We start from the raw sequence: 14,212 nt of genomic DNA on the forward strand, positions 1-14,212 counted from the left end.
TTCGAAAAAATTTGCTTCCGCTGAAAACCTAGTTACGACCAAGCTCCTTTAGTTTATCCCAAGGATGAGAAAGGCATTTATTGGGATCCACATTAGAACCCTCAAACTTTTATTATTCTCAATAGTTTATTAGAAAAAAGGAATTGGATTGAAAAAATGTAAGATGTCAATGCAGCATTTAATTTACTTAGTTTGAATTAAAATTGTACTTAATATACTTTTTTTTAAGCACAAACTCTGGTTTTCATGGGTCTCCCTGTAACATGTTCTAACTTTCCTATGAATAGTAAACATATTGCAATGCAATTGTATAATCTCCCATCAGTATTCGAGGAGTAATCCTTAACATCATAGATGAGAAGCCAAGCAGAGTTTAGAACATAACTAGATATTTATCTAATATCTTCTTTCTGCTTGTCTACCTCTCTGTATCTTGTCTGGCTTGCTCGTATATATTTCTCTGTCATCTTGAAATTATTCTTGTTTCTGATTTATTTTGTTGAGATCTCGGTCTATCTGACCTTCTTGCATAATTCCTTATTCATTCAAAAAACGGGTTTTCAAGTTTAAAATTAAATCGTGATCCAGGCCGCAATTGTCATGACTGGGTAAACTATGAAGTGACACAAGTTTGTAACTTTTACCTTATATTAACTCATTTATACCTTTTTTTAGCACTAGACGTTTACATAGCAGAACTTCACTTTTAGAGGTCCCTTGTCTGTTTTTTTTTTATCTTGGAAAGTCTAGAATTCTGAGAACTCTCTTCAAAAATCCACAATTTACAACTACTTAGATCTCCCAACTGAAAGAGCTAGGATATCCCAGATTCGACAAATATTTGAAGGTTACCGTTGTGCATAGCACATGCTACTCATAATACATGTAGAGTTACTGAAAATGATGTCGTCAGTTAACCTTCTCATGTCTGATATGTCTTTCACAAAGAGAATAGAATATATATTAGAGGAGAATAACCTTTTCGGCCCTGGGATTCATTTTATAGAAAATCTAAAATTAATGTTAATAGAAAACCAAATTATGATATGGTTTCATAATTGACCAACGATCATTTTACTTTACAAACGATGATTTTCCGTTATAGCTATAAATCAAATGATGTTTTTTATTCACCTAATTCATTTTATAAAGTTATTTAACAGCTTTAACAAATTCGAAATTGAAATGAATAGTCTAGGGAACATACTGTATTTATGTACTCTACTGCATATAATTTGTGAACATTTTCATGATTTGTAAACTTTGAACTCCCTTTCAGGCTGAAAGGGACTGAAAAAATTCATATCGAGAGATTCTCTAAATTCCCCTCTAATATATATTCTATTCTCTTTGGTCTTTCATCTATTGGCTATCATGGAACTATGCTACTAAGTGTATGCCTCCAAAATATCTATATATTTGAATGATAATATGGCGTCTTTGGTCTGGACTGGAGTTGATATTTCCAATAAACAGAGAATAAGAGACCTCTTCATCACTTATTCATGGTTCCCGCGCAGCAGAAGGGGGGGGGGGGGGGGGGGAAAATTTAATAGCTGGGCTAAATCAAATTTAAAGGGTCAAGAAAATTCTTTATTTATCTAATCAAAAGATATATATTTTTCATGTGATTGGGTTACCATTTATTAATTGTGTTAGATATGATTCAACATATAAACTATGTCCAGTCCTATGGTCTGCCTATGTCTGTAAAAGTATTAAAATATATACAGATTTGGCCCCGAAAACCACTCCATCAATGTAATTTAAATCCAATTCAGTGTAAACTCTCACTTCAGCATACACCACCGTCCTACACGATATCAGAACACGATCTTTTCTGAATTATGTGAAATATATCAAAACTTTCTTAAAAATTATCTTAAGTATAATCCTATTCCACATGACTAAACAAACATGGTGTCATACTGTCTATTGAAAATTACATAAAACGCGTATTTTAAAAAAAGAGACAATACAATTAATCTAGTTATAATCTATTCTTTCATAACAGCATTTATAATTAAGTTTTAAATTATTTACTTTTCCAAATTGTTTAGAATTTTTGAACGAAAATTCACATTTGACCCTTGCTGGCCGTTTACCTCTTCCATTCTCCTGCATTTATAAACTGTTATTTTCTCTTGATTATGCGTCTACGCTTCGGTGTAGATTTAGGGGTTAGACCCCCCCCCCCGCCGGCCCCCACCGCTCCAGCTTTTCTTCCTTCATCATTTATATATTTTGTTTTCCATACTCATTCTATTTTACATCACAAAATTCAAATTTAAGTTTCCACGTCTATTCCTCCATCTGTATTGCCCCTGCGCCCAACTACTATATACGGGGGGATATTGTTGAGTAAAAGAGGATGAATGATGAATTGGTCATGTATACTTGATTTTCAGACAGTTTTAAGTTATTGATTACTAGGAGAGTCTCAATAAATATGAACAAAATCTGTATCTATTTATAAACATTTGCAAACATTCTTGAAAATCTGTTTAAAAATGAAAAATATTTCTCAAAAAGATAAATATTTAAAATANATCGTACAAATTATAAAGGGGGGTGGTCTGATGTTTTCACCACATTTTCAAGTTTAAAATCTTTGTAGTTCCAAAGTGAGCGCATGAAAAATAAAATTGTGTTGTGCATGAAATATTTCATGAATACAAGCAAAAATTAAACTAAAAGAATATGCATTTTTAAGGGTGCAACAACCCTGCTTTGGGAGGAATGAATGAATAAATGAACTTAAATGATTGACTGTAAAATTCCCACTCAGCTCTTTTATGTAAAAATATTAATCCTGCTTCTTTTATTATTATTAATTATTACTTGACCGGGAGATTAAGGGAGGATAATTAAATTGAGGGGAAAACCACTTAGCCGAGGGCCTCCAAGACCTTTTTGGTGTTCTAAACCTCACGAGAGTTCAAGGCGGAAACGACGATATCTTCCTCCTCATTATTCAGATAAAGGTATAAAGAGTATGTCAATGCGAATCTGGAAAGAAACTTGTTTAGTTGATTGAGCGTCACTGGAAACTATGTCCAAACTCTCTGCAGTACGTACCTAGGTATACCTTTAATACCTTTTCAACATAATTGAATTTTATCTGGAAGTTTTTGAAAACATACCTTATACTAAATGGACTGTAGGCGTAATTTGAAGTGACCCTCCATGACAATATTCAATTTACAATGTTTCCAGTACCGTGTCTAATCACGGCTTTTTCTAGGCATGAAAAGTCGACTTTTTACCGACTTAAAAAATCCGTCCAATAGTGCAGTGGTATAAAAACTCGTCCAAAAGTGGTATAAAATCTCGGCTTAAAGTCAAGTTCTGGAAAGACTTTTACGAGTTAAAGTCGACTTAAAAAGTCGAGTTAAAGTCGACTTCTGGGAGTAAAAAGTCAAGTTTCAGTCGAGTTTAAGTCGAATTTTGTTTGCTGGGAGATTTTAGATCTTAGTGCAGCCATTATAGGTCCCGGCCAACCTAAAAATGCGATTTTTACCCAAATGTAAAAAACGTAAAAAAATGTAAAAAATTTTAGTGTAGGGTGAAACTATTTCATTGAAAATCTCAAATCCATTGTGCACCAGAAAAAAAAATAATAAAGTAGTGAATAATTGGTAACATCTAGAAAAAAAGAAAAATGCTAAGAATTAAGACTCATTCAGTTATTAACGATTTAAAAAAACAGCGATTATATTTTTATAATGGGTTTTAAAAGATGCGCCTTGTTAACGTCCATTTCTCCGTTTTTCGATATTTAAAAAATGTTAAAGGCTAAAAACTGTTTTTTTATATTCAGTGTTTTCAGACGGATATTTTGATACCCATCAGGATTTATTTTCACGACATTTTTTGCTGGCTTTATACATTATAGTGATTTGATTTACACAAGAAAAATCAAAAATCTAAATAAGTTAGAATTTTTGAGAAAAAAATTTAATTTTGTTTTAAAATGTATCAAAGAAAGTTTTTAAACATGATGTCAGGTCACCCTTTTTAGTTTCCTTCATCTCATTAAATCAAATTTTCTAATCGAAAAAAAAATACATATTTAGTACTTGGTAATTTGTTTTAATTGTAAATGCTCGATATATGAAGTTTGACACAAGTTTTCATTAGTTAATCAGTAATATAATTGATATTTCCAAGACATTTTGCATATAATAGTAAATATGAAAAAGTCTAGAATATTCTCAAAGATGACATTCACCCTTCTCGCCCCTGCAGATCCCACCCTTTGAATTTCAGTTTCATACTTCCTCAACCTCCCTCCTCCTCGCCGAAACATCTTCTTTCTTAACCGAGCGGGGGAAGGCAGGCGGCCATGAGCCACCACTATTTCCCCTTCCGTACCACCACATTTGACTCTTCCGGGCAAAACTACTTTTTCAATGGTATATTTAGGGCCTGTAAAGTGTGATTTTAAAAAATCTTGCCGTGTCACTCAAAAAAGCACAACTCAAACCATTTTTTCAACTCCACTTAAGATAAATATTTTGTGTGTTGAATTTTTAAACTGTTTTACAATGAAATCTTTGACAAATTTGACTGAGTATTGCATCTTGAAATGAGTGACTTTAAGATGGATTTAGTATAATGAGTCAGTAATTGAATAATCATTAGACTTTGTGATATTTCAAGATGCAATACTCAGTCAAATTTGTCAGATTTACATAAATCTGAATGAAGAATTATATATGTTTTTTGTTTTAGGGTTGATCTTAAGAAACTGAGAGAGATGATACATCCAATCCACTGATAAAATTAACCTTTCCACTGATAGAGATGGTCTTTTCACTGATAAAGATGGTCTTTTCACTGATAAAGATGGTCATTCTACTGATATTGATGGTCTTTCTACTGAGAGAGATGGTCTTCTTACTGAGAGAGATGGTCTTACCACTGAGAGAGATGGTCCTCCTACTTAGTGAGATAGACTTTCCTCTGAGAGAGATGGTCTGTAAGAAACAGAAAGAGATGGTTAAGACAATAAAAGAGCTGGCCAAACCTTCTGGCGTAATTATTCGATGAGATTGCTGAACTATATTTTCTACAATATTTTATGATTTACGAATTTTATCAAAACACTTTAATGTTAATAAAAGTTTGTTAAAACCTATAATCTCCAAGTTCTTGAATAGTATCGTACAAATTATAAAATCAGTTTAATATATAGACAATTGTTCTCATAATAACAAGAGTTAACGTTCATCACAATGATAAATATGCAAATGCTCTTTGTGACCTTTTTGAAACAAAGCAGCTCCAAGGTTTCTATTTATACTTCTAGTTTTGGATTTCATTTCGCAATACATGGGTAAACTTTATTATTCTTTTCTTTACAGGTAGATTGAGATGGCGGGGGGAGTATTTACAGGGAGATTGAGAGGGCGGGGGGAGTATTTTATTCCTGCAAACAAATACAAATGATAAGTTCTTACTAAGAATTTTTTTCAGGGACTAAATTTTTATGAACTACATACAGTGAAACCCTTAATAACGAATACATCGGAAGAATTTATCAAATGTCGTCTTGACAATTTTTCAATGAGTTTTATACTATATTACGTAAATTTCAGTATTTGCGAAAATAAATAAATAGCCATGAATATGCGGGAACAGTCTTAAAGAGTTCCATATAATCAGTTAATTAAAAAACTAAATATCTGCAACATTCCATTATCAGAAAGTGAAGAATACGACATTTGATGAATTCTTTCGATGTATTCGTTATTAAGGGTTTCACTGTACTATCCGTTTAAATCCTGAATCACCGATTAAAATTCTCACGAATCCTTAACTTTGAATCGGTGATTCAGGATTAGAACCAGTGGTGTAGGCATTTCAGCGACCTCTCTTTAATTCATAAACTTGGCCCCAGAGAAGGAAATTTTACCCATTCGGAGATTATCTGAATCGAGTCATTTTTCAAATCTTAAAACAAAAAAAGTTGAATTACCGTTTAGTTTTGATCAAACAGTCGATCATAGTGCAGTGGTATAAAAACTCGTCCAAAAGTGAAATTTTTCTTGATCCCGAAAAGAGTAGCTAAAATTACAGGGGTTTAATTATGAAAACACACAAATTTCAGAAATGTTCATAATGATTTGATATGAAGAATAAGTTTAAGTTTTGACTTTTAAATGTTTCTAAAGAAGTATATAGAAAGCCTTTTAGTTTTCAGTGCGGCCGGGTATCCGGTTGCAGATACTGATCAGTAATAAATTCTACATTTTGTATTCTGCAACAATTAAAATTTCTTTTAATAATTCAATGAAAGAGATTTTATTAATGTTATTTCCCAGCCCCCACTTCATCATAATATTTTACAGTAAACATAAACAGTATTTTATTTTATGTATCCCATGAGGTTCCCTCTCTCCTCCTTCTCAGTAGCGTTACATGAAAATAAGAAAGATTATAAAAGCATAATTTTTATTCAGAACAAATATAAATGTTATGCAATGTAAAACCGTCCAATGAAGGCCCAATCTTTGAAGAGTAAAAACTTATAATAGAAAATGCTGAATGGATGGAGAGATCTGGAGTCAATAAATCTGTTAATCTATCCAAAAATATTAGAGGTTGCGTGATTACTTAACCACATGTGTTTTGAATTCGGCATGTTCTCAATCTGCATCTTTTGTTGTAAAAAAAAATTAAACTAATTCCTCTCAGAAGTCCCGTATTCGGAACACATAGCAAGGCATTAATCACATTATCTTAAAATTTATAAGTTTCCACAATGGATATTGTGATCAAGCATGGTAGATTAGCTCTATTTAACACATCTTTGTTGAAATATTAATCATGGAACCCAAAAAATATGGCATGAAAATGAAAGCCCAAATGTATCAGATTTAAATATAAAAATTCTATTTTTATATTGTATTTATGTATCAATAAACATTGAAACACTACTAAAATTGTGTTTTGGAAAAAAATGCCATGTTGAACAAATATGGAAGACGGAAGTCGTCACTCGATTTTAATGTGTGTATTGACGGAAAAAATTATATAAAGAACTAATTTGTATTCACAAAAATTTAAATTTTCTTATCCCTATATCTTTGCTACTTAGTTGTGTTAACCTTTGATAAATCAAATTCAGACTATTTGATCTAACAGAAGTTTGAAATATCAAAACTTAATTGGCTGCAAATATATAGGGATTAGAAAATCAGAGGTTGTGGTGTGACAAGAACTCCAACTCCTATGTCCAGCTTTCAATTTGATTATAGTGATATCAAAATTGTCTCAATTCCTGCTTTCTCCGGTAATTTGAAAGATATAAATAAGATCGAATACATTTTACATAGCCTATAGAGATCAACTATTGACGCACTTTAGGATATAGGATATATTAGGATATAAATATAGGATATATTAGGATATAAATATGGGATATATTAGGATATAAATATAGGATATATTAGGATATAAATATAGGATATATTAGGATATAAATATAGGATATATTAGGATATAAATATGGGATAAACTAGGATATAAATTATCTCAAGCAAATCAATTTTTCAGTAATCTCTTAATTCCCATGTTTTTGGAACAACTGTTCAATAAATACTGATATTTTTAACCAAGTGATGAAAAAAGATAAACCGGAAACACATATTGGTTTATAACATCTTTCAAATCTAGAAGTTCTCTTGAAGTAATACTGAAGTATAAATAGAGGAGTTCTAGAATAGTCTGAATTTGTTTTTTTTCTTTTTCGTAATTACACCTATCGAATTACAGCATTGGTTTTTGTAATTAAATGTACTAATTCTCACTTAATTAATACAGAAGGCTTTTAGTTTCCAGCTTAATTTGATAAAGAATAATGAAAAAGAAAATTCATTTATATTTTATACATAAACTAAGGGTGAAACTATTTCACCAAAATGTTAAATCCTTTTTGCATCAGCAAAAAATTGTACAGTAGCAAATTAGAAGCAATATTTATAAAAGAAAAAAAATTTAAAAATCAAAACTCAACCAGTTATAAACGATTAAATATATCATAAGGGAAGGTCGATTTGTTCAAATTTTTAAAAAATATATTCGTAAAAAAAGATAGGTATTGAAATGCTGAATATCGTCCATTTGTTCGTTTTTCAATATTTTATAAATTGTCTTGTTTTTGATACTTTTCTCCGTATAATTTGTTTAATATTTAAGGGATAGTTTACTAATTTAATGTTTTTGATACTTTTCTTCGTATAATTTGTTCAATATTTAAGGGATAGTTTACTAATTTAAGGGATAGTTTACTAATTTAATGGTTTTTTTTTCAATTTTAAAAACGGATATTTTGATATTTTGATTTTTTTGATGAAATTATTTTGGGCTTACATTAGTGGTTTTATTAACACAAAATAAAGATAAAATTATCAAAGAAAAGTGGTGCAAGGTGGATTTGAGCATTTTTATTAAAAAGGGTCATGTCGTGTTATGAAAACATGTCGAGATTTGTTAATTTTAACAGTGCAACGATTTAAACAGAAAAATTTGTGAAAAATTTAGTTTTAAAGTTAGGCAGAAAAAATACGACGCGACAGTTTTAATGCTAATCTTCTACAAATAAATTTGGCTGGTCTGTCTGTCTGTTTTTTTGTTTGTCTGTTTGTTTGCATCCTATAAACGTCAAAACGGCTGACCCGATCAAGCCCAATTTCTTTGTGGGACCTCACGTGACCCCATGGAAGATTTATGAATGATAAAAATTTTAAAAATTTGTGTTAAGAAGTTTTTTATTTTTGTAAAAATTTTACAAATCTTGAAAATCCGCGAATTTCTTTTCTTCTTTATTTTAAAATGTACACAAAGAGAACATATTCACAATTTAAATGGAAAATGGGCGCGAAAAAAATCCAAGTTTAATAGATGAGGGGAAGCAAAGCGCCTTCATCCTTGGTCAAGCAAAGATTTAAAAGATACTGGTGTGAATCGGACATGTCATTCTAGATGGAGGGATTATTGAGAGAAATCAATTTAAAAGAATGTTAGAGATCACTAATTTTTATATTATTTAATGAATAATTGCATTTTTGAGTTTCGTTTGGTCTTAATTAGACAATTATGCGCATAATACATCTAACTGCAACTATTTCTGATTTAATCTTATACTTTGAAATTTAGATAAATTAGCTTAAGTTCCACACTTACATTTAAACAGAAATACAAAACCATTTATATAACAGGGTGGATACAAACCATTTATATGACAGGGTGGATACAAACCACTTATATAACAGGGTGGATACAAACCATTTATATGACAGGGTGGATACAAACCATTTATATGACAGGGTGGATACAAACCATTTATATAACAGGGTGGATACAAACCATTTATATAACAGAGTGGATACAAACCATTTATATAACAGAGTGGATACAAACCATTTATACAACAGGTTGGATACAAACCATTTATATAAAAGGGTGGATACAAACCATTTATATAACAGAGTGGATACAAACCATTTATATAACAGAGTGGATACAAACCATTTATATAACAGAGTGGATACCAACCATTTATATAACAGGGTGGATATAACCATTTATATAGCAGGCTGGATACAAACCATTTATATAACAGGGTGGATATAAACCATTTATATAACAGAGTGGATACCAACCATTTATATAACAGGGTGGATATAAACCATTTATATAACAGGGTAAATGCAAACCATTTATATTACAGGGTGGATACAAACCATTTATATAACAGGGTGGATACAAACCATTTATATAACAGAGTGGATACAAACCATTTATATAACAGGGTGGATACAACCATTCATATAACAGAGCGGAAACAAACCATTTATATAACAGAAAAATAAATCAAACTTTTGTTTGTGAGTGAATTTTTGAGAATATTTAATTTAAACTCATAATTCTGCTGAACTTCACTAAGTTAAGTCCCAAAAGCTAAGAAAATTAGATTTAAACTAAATTTTTTATTTTATGATCTAGTTTAGCTGAAACAAATCTGTCAATTTTAGTAAAACAAAATTCCCATTTTATTTTTCATCTAATTAAAACAAATGAAAAACAATTAAGATAAATTATTGATTAGTAGTTTAATTAAGATTTCCAGCGAAAAAGGGTAAATCGTTTTGCGAAAGACATTTCGGGATATTTCGCATCGTTTTTGGATTTTAACTTATTTCATTTTCGCAAAATACGAACGAAAATTTTCGCATGTTTTCCGCGAACGTTTTCGTTCGCTGGAAACCCTAAGAAAACACAAGAAACTTTGAAATTTGGATACTTTTAAAAAATTTCAAGTGATCCTCTTTTTTAATCATTCTGACTGGAGACCCTAGATAGCTGTTTAACAGTCTACAGGTACCCTAGGAAATTGGAAATAGGAGAAGCCACTCTTTAACGTAGTGTCATCAGAATTGAAATTGCAAAATACCTTAGTTAAATAACAATTGCTTCTTAATTCTGTCGGTGACCTGACTCTCTAATACCAAAGGATGGCAAACACAAAATGACGCGAGAATTTTGACGTAAAAATATTTATTTATACAATAATTCCCAATGACGGAACAATTAGTCTTTTAATCAATACTGAGAGTTATTACAATGCAATTAGTAATTCATTTTGTAAATATACATCTGGCTTAAACTTAGTCTACGGGAAAGTTCTGGTTAGTTAAAAAGATACTGTCGAGATACAGTTTTCAAAATTAGTAAAAATCTATATAAAAATGAAGGGCTTAAAATGTCATTCATATCTGTGCTTTGTGGTATGAGCAATGAGCATTACAGTTTCTCATCACTTCATAGTAAATACCAAAATTTAGGATTTCGCTAACAAAAAAAGTATATTCCCCGGTCTTAGTCCCTTGATTTCATTTATAGCAGACATATAATTCAGATGGCTTTTTCGGCTTCACGTAAAAGTTAAAACAATTGTGAATGTAAAATTACAATTAGCATTAATCATCATGAAATACTAGAAGAAAATGTATTTTACAATATTCAAAAAAATTGATTTAAATCTTACTGGATGCTTTAATCATGACTTTATAGATCCTCTTAAAATTCATCATTTTATAAAAGAAACATTTCATACATTTTCTAATTGGACTGCAAAACTTGAAAGTACTTAATTGGGTCTTTTCAATAACAAATATTTTTTTAAATGAAGAAAGACGATTTTTTATAATTATAAATTTCATGTAAGAGTCTTGATCTCAAAAATATTTTAAAAATTCAAATAAACAAAAAGTTCTACAAAAACGTATTTTCACCCTAGGTTTAGATGCAAGATTTACAAGGAGCTGTAAGATATTGGCAACAGTTTCGTTTGTATTTTTGTGCTCGCTCAAATGGACTTGTATGAAAGTGGTAAAAAAACAAGCAAATTAAATATCTTAAATGTTGAAAAAAAACGAATATACAACAGCTTAAAAAAAATAAAGAATATCATTAAATAAAATAGTTTCTAATCATAAAATTAGAGCTAAATTCGGTCTAAAAATCTTGGAAAAAAAAACTAGTTCACATAATTGAAGAAATGTTAATAAATTCATATACAGTAAGAAGCAACACACTGTGGAATATATGTCGTCTTTGTTCTTCCGTTTACTCATGAAATGTCGCTAAGAACCAGTGTTTAGGATCCATTTAAATTTGATGCGGATCCGGATCCTGAATACGCATTAAAAAATGGATCCGGATCCAGGTCGTTTCTTTAAGATTTAACGAAAAACAATTTTCAATTTTTTTTTTCGCTTATTTTTATCCTAAAACTTTATGAACCATTTAGAAATGAGGAAATTTTTATAATCTCTCTTTTTTTTCAAAAGCTCGGATTTGGGTTTTAGGAGTAAAAAAGTTTTTTTTTGTAGTTTTTGGTTGATATTTTACACCTAGGATCCGGATCCGTGGATCCGCATACTTTTGCGGATCCGGATCCAGGAAGCCAAAATCTTGCGGATCCAACGGATCAGGATCCGGAATCCGGATTCTAAGCACTGCTACGAGCATCGCAATTTACAAATCCGTAATGTTAATTATAATAAAGCAATTAACAGACAACAAGAATTCCACTGTTTTCCGGGTCTTACTGTAATACAATAATTGACGTACACAGTAAAATAAGTAAATAAAATCATTATCTTCAGATAGAACGTTAACTCTATATTGTAAATGTTGTACATCATACAAGTCAGTATTAGTTATTTATGTCCAGTGTCGACAGAACCCTGTTACCGGTATCTTCCCTACAAGCCAGTTTTGAGGTTAATAGGTTCACCGGAACTTGTAAATGTTTAGGCGAGCATGGGTGAACTGAAAAAAGTGCTTGCGCTTTCTCTGATGGCATTTTGTCTTCCTTTGCTGGTTTTTGGAGTAAGTCCGGTGTCACTGAAATATACATATTATTTTTATTTTTCGCGATTTCAAAAACATATTTTACTCTGTCAAAATGATTATGTATAATCTAAATATTTAAAATAGTTTGAACATTTTTAAAATGATAATCAAAAAATTATATTATATATTTTCGTATATTTAAAAAAAAACTTTTAGACTGACAATAATTTGAAGGATTCATTGTTCATTGGTAAAGCGTGATAAAGGCCGGCAAAGTAGGCCTGATGACAAAAACAAGTAAACTAATTATTAATTACGTTACCTGATAATAGGTTTAAACATTTCCGGCGAGCAGGGACTCAGAATATTATTAGACCTGAATAAAAAGAATCCTTAATTTAATTGATTTTTCCCCTTCAAGTTATACTTGAAATGTTTACATTCAATGGTTCAGGAATCATAAATTTCGCTTTTATTATTATTTTATTGGAATTTTTTAAAAATCGAATTTTGAAAGAAAAAATTAATTAAATTTTTTTAGCCAATCTTATCCCCGGGGTACTCAAGGTTTCTCTCAAAAAATGTCAGACCATTCGATCCAGCCGTTTGGCCAGCTATAGCTGACGTTTATATAATATATATATATATATATACAAACAGATATATATATAATATATATATATATACATATGAGAGAAGAGCTTTATTATTTAGATTATTAATGAAAAGTGTATGAATACCTTTGAAAAGCTCCTATATTTTTACTAATGATTATGTTAAGGATTTAGCACATAAAATATCATAATTCTAAATTTATTGGCAAAATAAACAAAATAATATAGATTTATATTAGACTTGGATGATAAAATGATTTTTACCTGGGGTACAAACTGTTGTTATCTTCAACATCAATATATCCCTTCCAGTAATCTACTTCTAGTTCCATTAATCTCTCCATAGCCAGGCTCATGTGTTCGAGCTAAACAAAAATGTATTATAATACATCATCTTTATTCTTTAATTCAAAAAAAATAGTACCCAGGAAGGTTGTTTTAAATCACTGAAAAATGTAAACATTCAGATAACAAAACAAAACATAACTAGTTGTGAATCGATAGACTAAAGTTTGCGGTAAAGTGAATTTTAGCATCAATTAATTAACAAATTCAAAAATTCTATAATCCAAAGTCATAATATAATTATAATTTATATATGTATTGTATTGTATTTCACTTCTGAGACTAGGTTAATAAGGATAAGGATAAGGATAAGGATAAGGATAAGGATAAGGATAAGGATAAGGATAAGGATAAGGATAAGGATAAGGATAAGGATAAGGATAAGATAAGATAAGATAATACTAATAAGTTAAGGAACAAACTGGAAGCTATCATGTTTTGAAATAAACAGCAGGAAATTTTATTTAATTAATAGATTTCTGAGAATTTTAGAAACAACATTGAAAAAGTTTCTTTGTTCTGGAAATCACTTAAAAACAATGAACAAAGAAACTTCAAAGACAACTTTTAGAATGTTAGCTTATACAATGAAAAAAAAAAACCAACAGCACAGACCACAACCCACAAAGTACAAAATTATCTAAATGGTGCAATAGCTAAAAAAGATGTCAAAAAAAGAACAATTAAAACAAAATAAATATTTCAGAAACACAAGAACACATTAAATTACAACAGATGATAACATGAACAGGGGAATGCCGTGCATAAAGTTATTAAATAACTAATATCAAAGTTACAAATTAAGAACAGGTCAGAACTTTCAACAAGGAAAAAACAAAAGTATATTAAAAAAAGTTATAAATCAATAAACAAAAAAGTTCACAAAG

Source organism: Eurytemora carolleeae, unplaced genomic scaffold (assembly GCF_000591075.1).
Source record: "Eurytemora carolleeae unplaced genomic scaffold, Eaff_2.0 scaffold46, whole genome shotgun sequence".
NCBI lineage: Eukaryota > Metazoa > Arthropoda > Copepoda > Calanoida > Temoridae > Eurytemora > Eurytemora carolleeae.